This window comes from Rhineura floridana, chromosome 3 (genome assembly GCF_030035675.1).
Source record: "Rhineura floridana isolate rRhiFlo1 chromosome 3, rRhiFlo1.hap2, whole genome shotgun sequence".
In the NCBI taxonomy this organism is placed as follows: Eukaryota; Metazoa; Chordata; class Lepidosauria; order Squamata; family Rhineuridae; genus Rhineura; species Rhineura floridana.
The window spans coordinates 203,454,149-203,466,790 of NC_084482.1; the positions used below are offsets into that span (position 1 = coordinate 203,454,149).

The window sequence follows — 12,642 nt, forward strand, 5'->3', positions numbered from 1 at the left end:
ACTATCTGAGCTTCATTTAGATCTTTATTCTTTTGAATCAGCGGATCCAGAAATCTTTTTCTAGGGCCATCAAATAAGGGACAAACTAACATATAATGAATTAAATCCTCGGGGGCCTTGCACCCAGCAGGACATAAGCGCTCTGTGTATGGAGTACCGAGGTATCTGCCGTATTACGCAGAGGGCATGACCTGAAATCTTAGTTCCGTGTACGCTCTACGAAGAGCGGCCTTAGTTAGGATATCAAGATAAAGTGGCCATTCATGGGTGGTTTTAATGCGTGGAAACCAGAGAGAGAATGGAGCTGCAGTGATAAGTGCTTTGTCTCTTTGTGCCTCATGTTCAAAGATATGGATACGCAATGCTTTCGAATCAAGATTAGTGAGGAGATTATCTGATAAATCATAAGTTTTAGCGACGCTAGAAAAATTTGTCTCCCAGGCTCCGTTTTGCGACTGTTCCTCTCCACAGTCTAATCAGAAGTCGGGGATTAGATGTAATTAGTTTCTTACAGTACCTGAGAAATACCAAGCCTGATCTAGCCTTTAAGGAGGGAACACTAAGTTCTGATCTAACATGAGCTGCTGGAGTAGCCTTGGGTAGCCCCAGAATTTGTTTGAATAAGGTGTTTTGAATCTGTTCTAGGGCGTGCCGTAAAGCTGGGCCCCAAATTTCGGCACCATATAGAATTGACGGAATAAATTTTGTAACATAAAGCTTAAGGAGAGGTCTTATTAATTGCCCTCCCCTAATATAGAAAATTTTTTTCAGTTGGCCTAAGATCTTAGTTGCCAGAGTTTTGATATGTGCTAATTGATGAGACCAAGCCAGGTTATTGTTGATATGGATACCTAGGTATTTAAAAGTATTTACCTGTTCTAGGTGGTGACCGTTAAGGTAACAGGTAGATTTGGTTCTGCTGTTTTTACCACATATCATTATTTTCGATTTGGCGTAGTTAACGTGCAACCTGTGCTGGCTGCTGAATTCTAGGAGAGAGAGCAGCATGCGTTTAATTCCTATCCTATTTTGAGATATCAGAACAAGGTCATCAGCATATAAGAGCACTGGGATTTTCCTCTCTTTGATCCATGGCGGAAAGAAAGCTAGTGAGGCCTGTGATGCGTCCTTCCCTGGCTCTCCCTGTCAGGTTCCTACCTGCGCGTGGCTACTGCTTGTCACTAGGCACCACCAGGGACTCCACCAGTCCGGACTGTCCTTTATTTTATTGTTTCTCTCCCCGCTCTAGCACAGATCTCAACAGATCCCCCTGCTAGGCAACCACCAGTCACGTCCTAATACTAGTATTCCCAGAGACTCTGAATACTGGTATTGTTATTCTCTTCACCGCTGCCACCATTTGTTACAGTTCCCCTTCAGCCTTGGTCATTACCTTACCCTCCCTTCTGGTCTGTGAAACCCCAGCCAAGGATCAGGCCTTTGGTAAACCAAATTAAGTATTTATTAAAGATAACAAAGCTAACAAGATTAACAAGATTTCTTCTTAAGGCACATAAGCATATGGTTTTACTCAATACTAATCCGAACTCCACCCCCCTCCTTCTCCACTCTCTCCTGGCAAACAACTCTCTAAACCCCACCAAGCAACCCACTCAGTTTCACCTCATTCACCCCCAGATTCCACTCTCACTCTTCCTTTTATACATTCAGCCATTTTAAACAGCCAATCATCTAGCATTCTACAGCCCATTCACTCCCCCTCCTCTTTCACTCCACTTACCATGTATCTTCTAAACAACAACACTTACCATATATACATTAATATAGGAACATCACAAGGCCATACTAGAGACAATGTCATTAATGAAAAAATTAAAAAGGAAAGGCGCCAAAATGCATCCTGCTTGTAAGGAAAGTGGAGAAATATTGTACTGTACCAGATGAATCCGGAGAAAAAGGGAAGTTGTGGTTAATGAAAGATTCCATTGTGAGCCTAGGGACTTCTAGAAGGTAAACTGGTATCAGCCAGAACTGGATACATGTCAACATGAGGGTATACATCACGTGTAGGGATGACCAAACCCAAATAGATACATTGCTTACCATATATGGAAAATTGCATTCTGATTGATGCTTGCTGTGACTATATAACCCTGTGTACCAATATCAGTGGTAGAGAGATTTGCTGGCCATTATTGGGCACTCTTTCCTGATGGCCAACAGTATTCTGTTCTTGCTTATCAATAACTTCTGTCCATTTGGCAGTCAATTTACAATTGACTTTGAACGTTTATTTTCCTACAACGTTAGTGTAGAAGGAAGACTCCTCGGACATTTAGTCATGCTCCAAAGGACAGAGTTTATTGATTGCCCAGAGATACATAAATCAACGGCCATTGGGAAAGGGACCACCAAGGGACCATCTCTCCCCAAATATGCCAGTACATAGCTTTATAAAGCGAAGATACGTCATAATACAGCCTTTCCCAACTAGTGGGCCACCAGATGTTGTTGGACCACAATTCCCATCTTTCCTGACCATTGGCAATGCTGGCTGAGGCTGATGGGAGTTGTGGTCCAACAACACCTGGTGGCCCACTAGTTGGGAAAGGCTGTCATAATACATGTCATAGCTTAAAGCACATCTTATAACCTTATATAGCAATATCTTATACCCTAGGGTGGTTACTTTTCACATTGCTATCCTGCCCATCCATGTGCCAGGTAGCTGGTACCCTCCCCCTAACCTATCATACCAGCTGCCTGTGGCCTGACATTCAAACCGACATTCCTTTGCTTGACCAGAACTTCCTGTTTTCCTTCTCCTTGTTCAGTTTCTAGCTGCTTCCTCTTTAAAGCTGCTTTAGCTGGTTAGCCACACTGAATATATGAGCAATAGGGTAAATCAATGAGTTACAAATTCTTTCTCACAAGCAAATGCCTGGGAGTTGGTGTCTGCCTTGTTTCAGCAGGGAGATGATTCCACAAACTTATTAGCCATTATGTAAATAAAATGTTCAGTTGCCTGTTCACATTTGCCAGTGATACTTTACCTGGATTTCCCAATGTTCATCCTTTACTACCCTTGTCTCCCCCTCTATTCTCCCTATTGTTTATTATTTATTTATTTATTTATTTATTTATTTATTGCATTTCTAAACTGCCCTATAGCAACAAGCTCTCAGGGCGGTGTACACAAGATAAAACCACAACTAAAATACGAAAATATTGTTGTTTTTCCATGTGTGTATTGTATATCGTAAGCTCCTTGTGGGCAGAGACCTATTTCGTTTTTTAACCTATGAAACATGGCAATGTCACCACGTCAGAAGAATCGCAGAACGGGGGCCAAATGCGGCCCTCCAAACTTCTCAATCTGGCCCTCAGGATTCTCCCAGGGCCACATCCCCTTCGCAGACACATCCATTGGTGTTCTGGGCCCAGCTTTACATCCTCGAGGTTTTTTTTGTCTGCCTGGAATGTGCTGTGGAACCCCGTCTTCCAGCAGAAATTTGGCAGGCATCCTTGCTTTCGACTTTCAGGCGTCTCTTGAAGACTTTTTTTGATGCTCACAGGCCTGCGGACTTGCTTAAAATCTTCTTAATAGCCACTAATTGTAATATTTTTCTGTACTGCTTTTAAAAAGGTTTTAATGTTGCTGTACACCACCCTGATGTTTCATGAGAGGGCAGTATATCAATACTTTTATTTATGTATTGCATTTGTATACCGCCCCATAACCGAAGCTCTCTGGGTGGTTTACAACAATTAAAAACAGAAAAAACAAATATACAAATTTAAAAACACATTTTAAAAAAGCAATTTAAAAAAACATGCTAAAATGCCTGGGAGAAGAGGAACGTCTTGACCTGGCGCCAAAAAGATAACAGTGTTGGCGCCAGGCGCACCTCGTCAACAATATCAGTCCATAATTTGGGGGCCATCACTGAGAAGGCCCTCTCCCTTGTTGCCATCCTCCGAGCTTCCCTTGGAGTAGGCACCCGGAGAAGGGCCTTTGATGTTGAGCGTAGTGTACGGGTGGGTTTGTGTCGGGAGAGGCGTTCCATCATGTATTGTGGTCCCAAGCCGTGTAAGCCTTTATAGGTTAAAACCAGCACCTTGAATCTGTTTATAAACAAACAGACAAACAAATAAAAATAATGCCTTTTTATTCCTTGGATAGAGGCTCAAGAGGGGTGTTGTTGTTGTTATGTGCCTTCAAGTCGATTTCGACTTATGGTGACCTTATGAATCAGCAACCTCCAATAGCATCTGTCGTGAACCACCCTGTTCAGATCTTGCAAGTTCGGGTCTGTGGCTTCCTTTACGGCATCAACACATCTCTTGTCTGGCCTTCCTCTTTTTCTACTCCCGTCTGTTTTCCCCAGCATTATGGTCTTTTCTAGTGAATCGTGTCTTCTCATGATGTGTCCAAAGTATGATAACCTCAGTTTCATCATTTTAGCTTCTAGTGATAGTTCTGGTTTAATTTGTTCTAACACCCAATTATTTGTCTTTTTTGCGGTCCATGGTATGCACAAAGCTCTATACAAAGGTAAAAATTGCATTCATTGCGCTGCCCACTTTTTCCTCTGGCTCCACCTACCATTGGAATGTGGTCTCTGGAAGGCTGTGCAGAAGGGAATGCAGCCATCAGTCTGAAAAAATTCCCATCTCTCCTATACATGGATAGCATTGTATAAATATAGCAGAAAGAACATAATACCTATCCGCTTCATTTTCTAGCAAAGCTTCTCCTCCAAGCCTGTCATTCTAAATGTGTTGATTTGAGGGAGGGGGTGTTTGCTGACATGCTGATTCAGTCCATTAGTAAATTTATTGCTGAGTCAGTCCATCCATGTGTAATATTAATCATCACCCCACACTGGCTTCCTTCCCTCAGCGGCCTCCCATCGTTATGGCAGCAATCGTATTGTGATTTGCCTTCTAAGTACTTTGGCTTAATCCATATTTGTTATACAGTATGCTGTTTTAAACACATTTGGGTTAACCCCTCCCCCGGTGCTGTGATAAGTACTTGTACGTAAACAAAAATTTAAAAAAGAATGGTTTCGCCATCTAGGTTTCTGCCAATTCAATTCAATTCCGCACCTACTTAGGTTCAGCAACGATCACCAGATAATCTCAAAATCGTTCACATTTTCCTCCTTTGGTTTGGGAAGTTTGTCCCTCCAGATTTCCGTAGTTTGCTGCTGGGTGCACTACAATTCCCGGCATGCTCAGGGCGAAGGAAGGGAGAGGAGAAAGAGAAAGGCCGGCGTGCTTATGGACGTCGCTTTTTAAAAAAATGTTCTTTTTATTTTGAACTGCAAAATGCGAAAACCCATCTGGCTAAAAGAAAAACATTTTTTCTCCTAGAGGCATAGTTTGCAAGATGCTGCGGTGCTAGAAATGTGCTAAAATTCCGAGTCTAGGGATCGATTCCGGAAGCAACTGTAAGCCTTTTCTCGGTTCTTTTAGGCGGGCTGTGGCTAACGGCTGAGGATATTACGCGAGAGCCGGTTGATTTTATTCTGATTTAATGTAACCATTACCACCTCTTTAATTGCTTATTCTTTATTTTTTTTCTTGAAATAAGATTGCTATCTGCCCTACGCCCCACCCCCCAATGCAAGGTCTCCAGCAATTTTGAGATGCGGGAGGGAGAGAGATTGGGCACGATCCAGCCAAATGCTGTTTTAAATCCCATAGATTTTAAAGAGAAAAATAGATAAGAGTATGCTTAAATCTCTCCAATTGAAATCGATGAACCGTAAAAAGTGGTTAATTTTGCCTGGATTGCATCCCATTGCCTGTGTCTTTTTTTTTTTCTTGGAAGGAAAAAAACGTGTGGGTTTTTTTTTTGTGGGGAGGCGTGGGGAGTAAATTGAAAGGCGTGTAATACTGCTTTATTTTATCAGATGTCAATGTTAGGTATTACGCAAAGAACAGAAAAAATTTATTGGGATTTTGAAGTCCTATAAAATGGCGGGGTGGGGGAAGAGACCTTGAGGGGCGGGTTGAAATACACGCGATACTGACGTGTGCCGGTTGAATTATATAAATCAGCTTTAATAAGACCGTGAAGGCTGTGATCCTGCGCACGTTTACACGGGAGAAGCTCAGTTAAGTTCAATGAGATTCAAGAGGGACTGTTTCCATTATCAGAGGTGGCATTCCCTCCAAATACCAGTAGCTGGGAATCACCAGTGGGGAGAGTACTGGTGCGTTTATGTCGGGCTTGTGGTCTTATTCTTATATATTTATTATTACATTTATATCCGATCTATCAGCCAAGAAGCTCCAGGTGATATACATGGTTCTCCCCCTTATCCTCACGAGTCACAACAACTCTGTAGGTTAGGCTGAGACAGTGACTGTTCTTTTGTATATAATTTCTTATGAGCACATGGTCATATGCTTAGGCCTCTTGAATTAAGTGGGATTTATTTGTGAATAAACATACATAGAGTTGAATTCTACATAAAATAATAGTTTTTTGTATATTTATGAAGTAAAAATGGACATTCTTTTATTCAAATTATAATTCCAAATAGACTCAGTATTAGGTGGAGCTGCAACTGCTGTATAAGGTACCCAAGCATATCTTTTTTGCCTTTTGGCAAATAGAGGGGGGAATTAAAATTTGAGCACAAACTATTTTATTTATTCATTCATTTTATTTATTCATTATTTATTCATTCATTTAATTTGTATCCCACCCTTCCTCCCAGCAGGAGCCCAGGGCAGCAATTTCTTAATAAACAAATTGGCTGCTTAGAAACAATGTTGATGTGTAACTGTTATTGAGTAGCAGCAGGAAAGATTCACCTTTTCTTGCTATGTCTTGGAAACTTGTAACACATCAAAAATTAAGTTTGACACAATTTCGTATGACTGAAACAAAAGATGGGGAATCCGGCCCTCCAGACGTTATTGAACTCCCAACTCCTGTCAGCTCCAGCCAGCAGTAGTTCAGCAACATCTGGTCACAGATTCCTCATCCCTAGACTATAACAGCATTTCTGGGGGGAAACATGTCCTTCTTGCGGGCTTCCCATGGGCATCCAGTTAGCCTCTGTGATAACAGGATGCTGGATAGATAGGCCTTTGGTCTGATCCAGCAGGGCTCTTTCATATCTTATTTTTAGATGGTGCATGTATATGTCACAGTAGGCCCTATCTTAGAAGAGGCATATGAAGAGGGTGTGTGTGTGTGTGTGTGGCCACATTCACACTGAACATTTATTCCACTTTAAACAGTCATGGTTTCCCCCAAAGAATCCTGGGAAGTGTAGTTTGTGAAGGGTGCTGAGAGTTGCTAGGAGACCCCTATTCTCCTCACACAGCTACAATTCCTCGAGTAGTTTAACAGTCAGTCCTTTTTCCCAGAGAACTCTTGGAATTGCCAGCCTGTAAAGGGACTGTGGCTTTCCTAACAACTCTCAGTATCCTTCACAAACTACATTTCCCAGAATTCTTTGGGGGAAACCATGACTGTTTAAAATTGAATAATAGTGGAATAAATGTACAGTGTGAATGTGGCCTGTGTGTCTGTCTGTCTCTGTGTTCTAAGGCCCCATCTGCACTATACATTTAAAGCAGTATTATACTACTATAAACTGCTGTGGCTTTCCCAAAGAATTGTGAAAGATGTAGTTTGTTAAGGGTGCTGAGAGTTGTTAGCAGAGACCCATATTCCCCTCACAGAGTTCCCTGGGAAGAAAGATTGACTGTTAAATTACTCTGGGAATTGTAGCTTTGTGAGGAGAAGGGGGGGTCTCCTAACTCTCAGCACCCTTAAGAGACTACAGTTCTCAGGATTTTTTGGGGGGGACTATTTAAAGTAGAATAATACTGTTATAAATGTGTAGTGCAGATTGGACCTAAGATGGTAAGTGTGCCATCTATGCTTTTTAAAATGTAACTATTAAATCTAATCAGGCAATACATTTAATAACCAGGGATGCCTTTTTTAGTCAGTATTGAAGGTTTTTCTGAACTAAAGGGAAAGACCATAGCTCAGCAGTAGAGCAGACACTTTGCATGCAGAAGATCCTAACTTCAATCTCTAGCATCTCCAGGTAGGACTGGGGAAAAACTCCGTGCCTAACAGTGTAGGCCATACTAAATTAGATGAACCGATGGACTCACTAGGTATAAGACAGCTTCCAGTATTCCTTGTATGTTTTAGATAATAGCACTTAGATGTGTGTGTGTGTGTGTGTGTGTGGCTTTTTATGTTATGTTATGATTTATTTATCTACTGCTTTTTGGCTCAAAGTCTCCCCCCCACATATTAATACAAAAAGGTATAATAAAAATACAATAAACGCAATCAAAACAATATAAAACAGCAAAATTACAAAATACCCACCAATCACACAGGATATGTGTTCGGGAGCTACATTCACACACACAGACACAGCGGCCTAGCATTCCACCCATCACTTGAAAACCAGATTAGCTCACATCTTTCTTGCCTGTTCCAGTCTCTCACTTAGGAGCAAGCCCGTCTACAACCAGTGGCCCATGGGGAGTGCCCTTGCCATACCCTAAAGGAGGAGCCCAAGGGGGTAATTTTCCCTTTGGTGTCTCTCACTTTGGGGTTGGCCTAATGAAGGCAATCCAACCAGGCCCGGTGCCAGTAGGCAGCCAGGTTGGGCACTGGCTGAGGTCCCCTGGCACTGAGAGGGGCCTCTGCTGCTGGGTGGGTGTAGCTCCCATTCCACGATCTGTGCTAGCATTGGGTCATGGAGCATGCATCTTGCAACCCAATGCTGATGCAGATTGCAGAACAGCAACCACCCTCCTGGGCAACACATACACACGCTGCCAGCACAGGTTGGCTGTGCAACATCCTGCGGTGCCACAGTGCTGCATCAACATGGTGTGTGCATGTGTTTGCCATCACCCAAGATTGCTGCAGGGGTGTCAACATGCCCCCTGCCATCTTGGGTTATGGCAGGTGTGCGTGCACAGCGCGCTAATCCACTGATGTATCTGGGCCTATTTCAGTCCCTGGAGGTTGTGGAGTTGCCACTGCTACTGCGGGGCCGTGCAGTCTGGTGCTGGACCAGCAACTGAACATCTAAGGTGGCCTTGAAATAAATAGACACACACACCCCGGAAACCAGTTACAGCTGCAGCAAAATTCTTGTTAAATCTAATACGACTTCAGGATCTCTTTCAAGTGCCAAGGCTTAGCCTTAGAATACGAAATAATTTTAATTATGTGTCATTGGCAAGGAATCACTACTAGGTCCTATAATAACTAGGGAAAAGGGGTTTGAAGTTCAGTGATTTGTACCTTCCAGGAAAGTCTTTCTTAAACCCTAATCTTATTTGTTAGTCTCCTAGTACATCATTAGAGCGTTTATGTTCACTTGTTAAATTTATTTAAAATATTTATATCCTGCAGTTTGAACCCCTGATATGCAGTAACTTGGATAAAGGGTTATTTTTCTGTATACAAGTTGCCAGATGTGACAAGGCTCATGAGGGTGCAGAAAGTAATTGAGTCCGGGTTAGTGAGCTGCCATTTTGCAACTGGCTGGCTCTGAATGAAACTACTGGGCTGCCATTTTGTGACAGGCTTCTGCTGATAGGCCCTTGTGCTCTGGATAAGGAATACAGGGTGAGAACTTGAATTAAGGGACAGAATGAAACTGGATGGAGAGAAGTATTGTTCTGCAGATATCACTTGTATTCTTACCTTATTCAAAGTATTGAGCTGTGGCACTGTATGCCAATGATTAATAGCTAGAACACGTAGAAGTTTAATTTGTTTTGTACCCTCTTACAAAGCTAACTTAAGTATATTTCAAGATTTTGATTTCAGTGCTATTGGAGGTCACTGAATCGAAGGCATATGACAACAACAATTGTTAAACCATTGGGGGTCAGAAACCCGTGCTGATCTACCGCAGATCCCCTGGAGATGTACCAGTGCATTCTGATCTACCTTCTGCCCGCCCCTCCTCTAGACATCCGGGAACCGTAAAGCTTGAGGGATGTGTCCATGGAGGAAACAATTCAAAATGCACAGTTAGGCAATGCCTCTGTTAGGACCAATCAAAATGCCACAAAACAGCGAGCAAGCTTTTGAGTTCTCCAGAAGTGCTTACCAGCCTGGATGTTAAGCAGTCAGGAGTGGGGAGATGGCTTGGTGCTGAAGCCATAAAGTCTGCAATGGTCTCCTTAATTGTTTGTTGTTATGTGCCTCCAAGTCGACTATGACTTATGGCGACCCTATGAATCAGCCAAAGTCAGGGACTGGTCGATTGGGTCAGGGGAGTGGTTAATGCCTCTCTACAACAAGGCAGAATTCCATCATGCTTAAAGGAGGCAGCTATAAGACCACTGCTGAAAAAGCCCTCCCTGGATCCCTCTTTACTAGGTAACTACCGGCCACTCTCCAATATTCCATTTTTAAGCAAGATAATAGAGCGTGTGGTGGTCGCCCAACTCCAGAGATTCCTGGATGATACGGATTGTCTGGATCCATTTCAATCTGGTTTCAGGCCTGGCTATGGGACAGAGACGGCTTTGGTCGCCTTCCCTGACTTTGGCTGTGAAGTAGATTAGCTCACAGAATTCATGAAGGTCACTTGATTTTTTTTAAGGCATTGTGGGTTTGCTTTAAAGAAAAGAACCAGTACTATTTTCCTTAGTGAGACCTTTCCTCAGTTTTGTTTGTTTGTTTTTTGTTTAGCTAACATTTGACAGGGAAACCGAACATAGGATAAATAGGTTTCCAAATATTTTCCTGTTGTGCTGCTTAAAATTTGTTTAGGAGCATTTGGATTTTAAAGAGACGCCTCTCAGGCTACGGTATATTTAAGTAACAGGCTCAGGATAAATAATAGCTGTTGAAGATCCTGAAGGGGGACAATATGTCCACAAAATGTCTCCTCAGGATACAGAAGGAGGTGGGGCCTGCTTCCCTCACCTCTGTTTCTTCTTGGCCCTTTTCTGAAGGGGGTGAAGATGGGCATTTTTTCATTCCTGGGTCTGCTCCTATACCAAGCCACCCTCCCCCAAACAAGTGTTGGGGGTGAAGGTTTTTTTGATATGGAAATAAATTAGTGTAGGCCTTTGGTAAGTTTGTTGTTATGTGCCTCCAGGTCCACTGTGACTTATGGCGACCCTATGAATCAGCGACCTCCAAGAGCATCTGTCACGAACGACCCTGTTCAGATCTTTTAAGTTCAGGTCTGTGGCTTCCTTTATGGAATCAATCCATCTCTTGTTTGGCCTTCCTCTTTTTCTACTCCCTTCTGTTTTCCCCAGCATTATTGTCTTTTCTAATGAATTATGTCTTCTCATGATGTGTCCAAAGTATGATAACCTCAGCTTCATCATTTTAGCTTCTAGTGACAGTTCTGGTTTAATTTGTTCTAACACCCAATTATTTGTCTTTTTTGCAGTCCATGGTACGTGCAAAGCTCTCCTCCAACACCACATTTCAAATTAGTTGATTTTTCTCTTATCCATTTTTTTCACTGTCCAACTTTCACATCCATACATAGAGATCGGGAATACCATGGTCTGAATGATCCAGGATAATAACCCTAATTGCAAGGAAAGAAGGGAACCTTGTGGAATATTTTTTAATAACAGACTTGGCAAAGCCAAAACCAGAAGTAATACATCAATAAAAATGGAGTCCTCGCAATGGCGGAAACTAGCCCCCTCACATTATCCTCAATGTTTAAGGTCTTGTTCCTAATGTACAAAGTCCTGAACAACTCGGGACCGGGTTACATGAAAAACCACTTGCCCCTAATATCGCCTCGGTCATCTGGGCCACACTTCTACTTGTGGCACCACACCCTACAGAATATCACAGGGCAGGGTTCCCAAAATTGGTATTTTTCTACCATTACCCTTCGTTGTGGAATGCCCTTCCTTCTGCATCAACTATCAGTTGCATCAGATGTCTTGTAATGACATATCTTTTTGCCCAGGCTTTTCCTCACTGATAAGATTGGATTCTGTTATTACTGCGTTTCTCCTTTTATCCTTTATTTATGTCATATATATCTGTTTTTATGATACCGTTTTATTGTTCCTATGCTATTTTTGTACACCACTTTTAGTTTTTAAAAAAAAAAAAAAGTGGTAGAAAGGCTTTTTAAAGGCATAAATGAATGATGGAACCTGCTTTCAAAGCAGCCAAACACCCAGAAATGGAGCAGGTGTGAAGGGTTTTCTGACACTGAAATAAAACTGTGGTGAAAGCCCGAGGGTAGGGATGGTTTAAGAGAGAGAGAGAGAGAGACTCCATCGCTCTTCTATAGACATCATGTAGAGGTAATAAGAGGCAAAGATCCATACATGGAGGAATTCAGCAAGGGAAGATTTTTTCCTTGGTGTCATGATAAATTGTTCCTGTGCCTGTTTTTAAGGTGCAGGAGATAAAGTTGCCCCTTCAGGGCTCCTCACTACACTTAAGGTGGGAAGAAAGTTGTTGCCATTGTTGTTATTAATTCAGTTTATTACCTGGTCTTCACCATAAGCCCAGCTGCCCTTGGGGTCCTCGGGGAACAGCTGCAGTCCTAGGGGACTGAAGAAGACCTGCCCTGGGAGTGAGTATCTGAGCATCTGGGTGCTTGCTGCTCACTCCTTTGGGTTGCTGTCCCTCAAGACAGCTGAAATCCCTAGTAAGTGCTGCAAGGA

At 42.5% G+C, this 12,642-nt stretch overlaps 1 protein-coding gene across 5 annotated transcripts in view; it reads left to right on the plus strand.

The window, feature by feature from the left end:
- The first annotated feature begins 5,180 nt into the window (after nt 1–5,180).
- LOC133381192 (zinc finger protein 287-like) overlaps nt 5,181–12,642 on the plus strand; it is a 46,262-nt gene continuing 38,800 nt past the window's right edge. For 2 of the 5 annotated variants that reach the window (XM_061619893.1, XM_061619899.1), the window contains exon 1: nt 5,181–5,417. The gene's annotated coding sequence lies outside the window, so the exon portion shown is untranslated. Of the gene's footprint in view, nt 5,418–5,483; nt 5,506–11,087; nt 11,176–12,642 lie in introns of those variants that run through there. The other 3 variants (XM_061619894.1, XM_061619897.1, XM_061619896.1) reach the window with 3 other exon arrangements.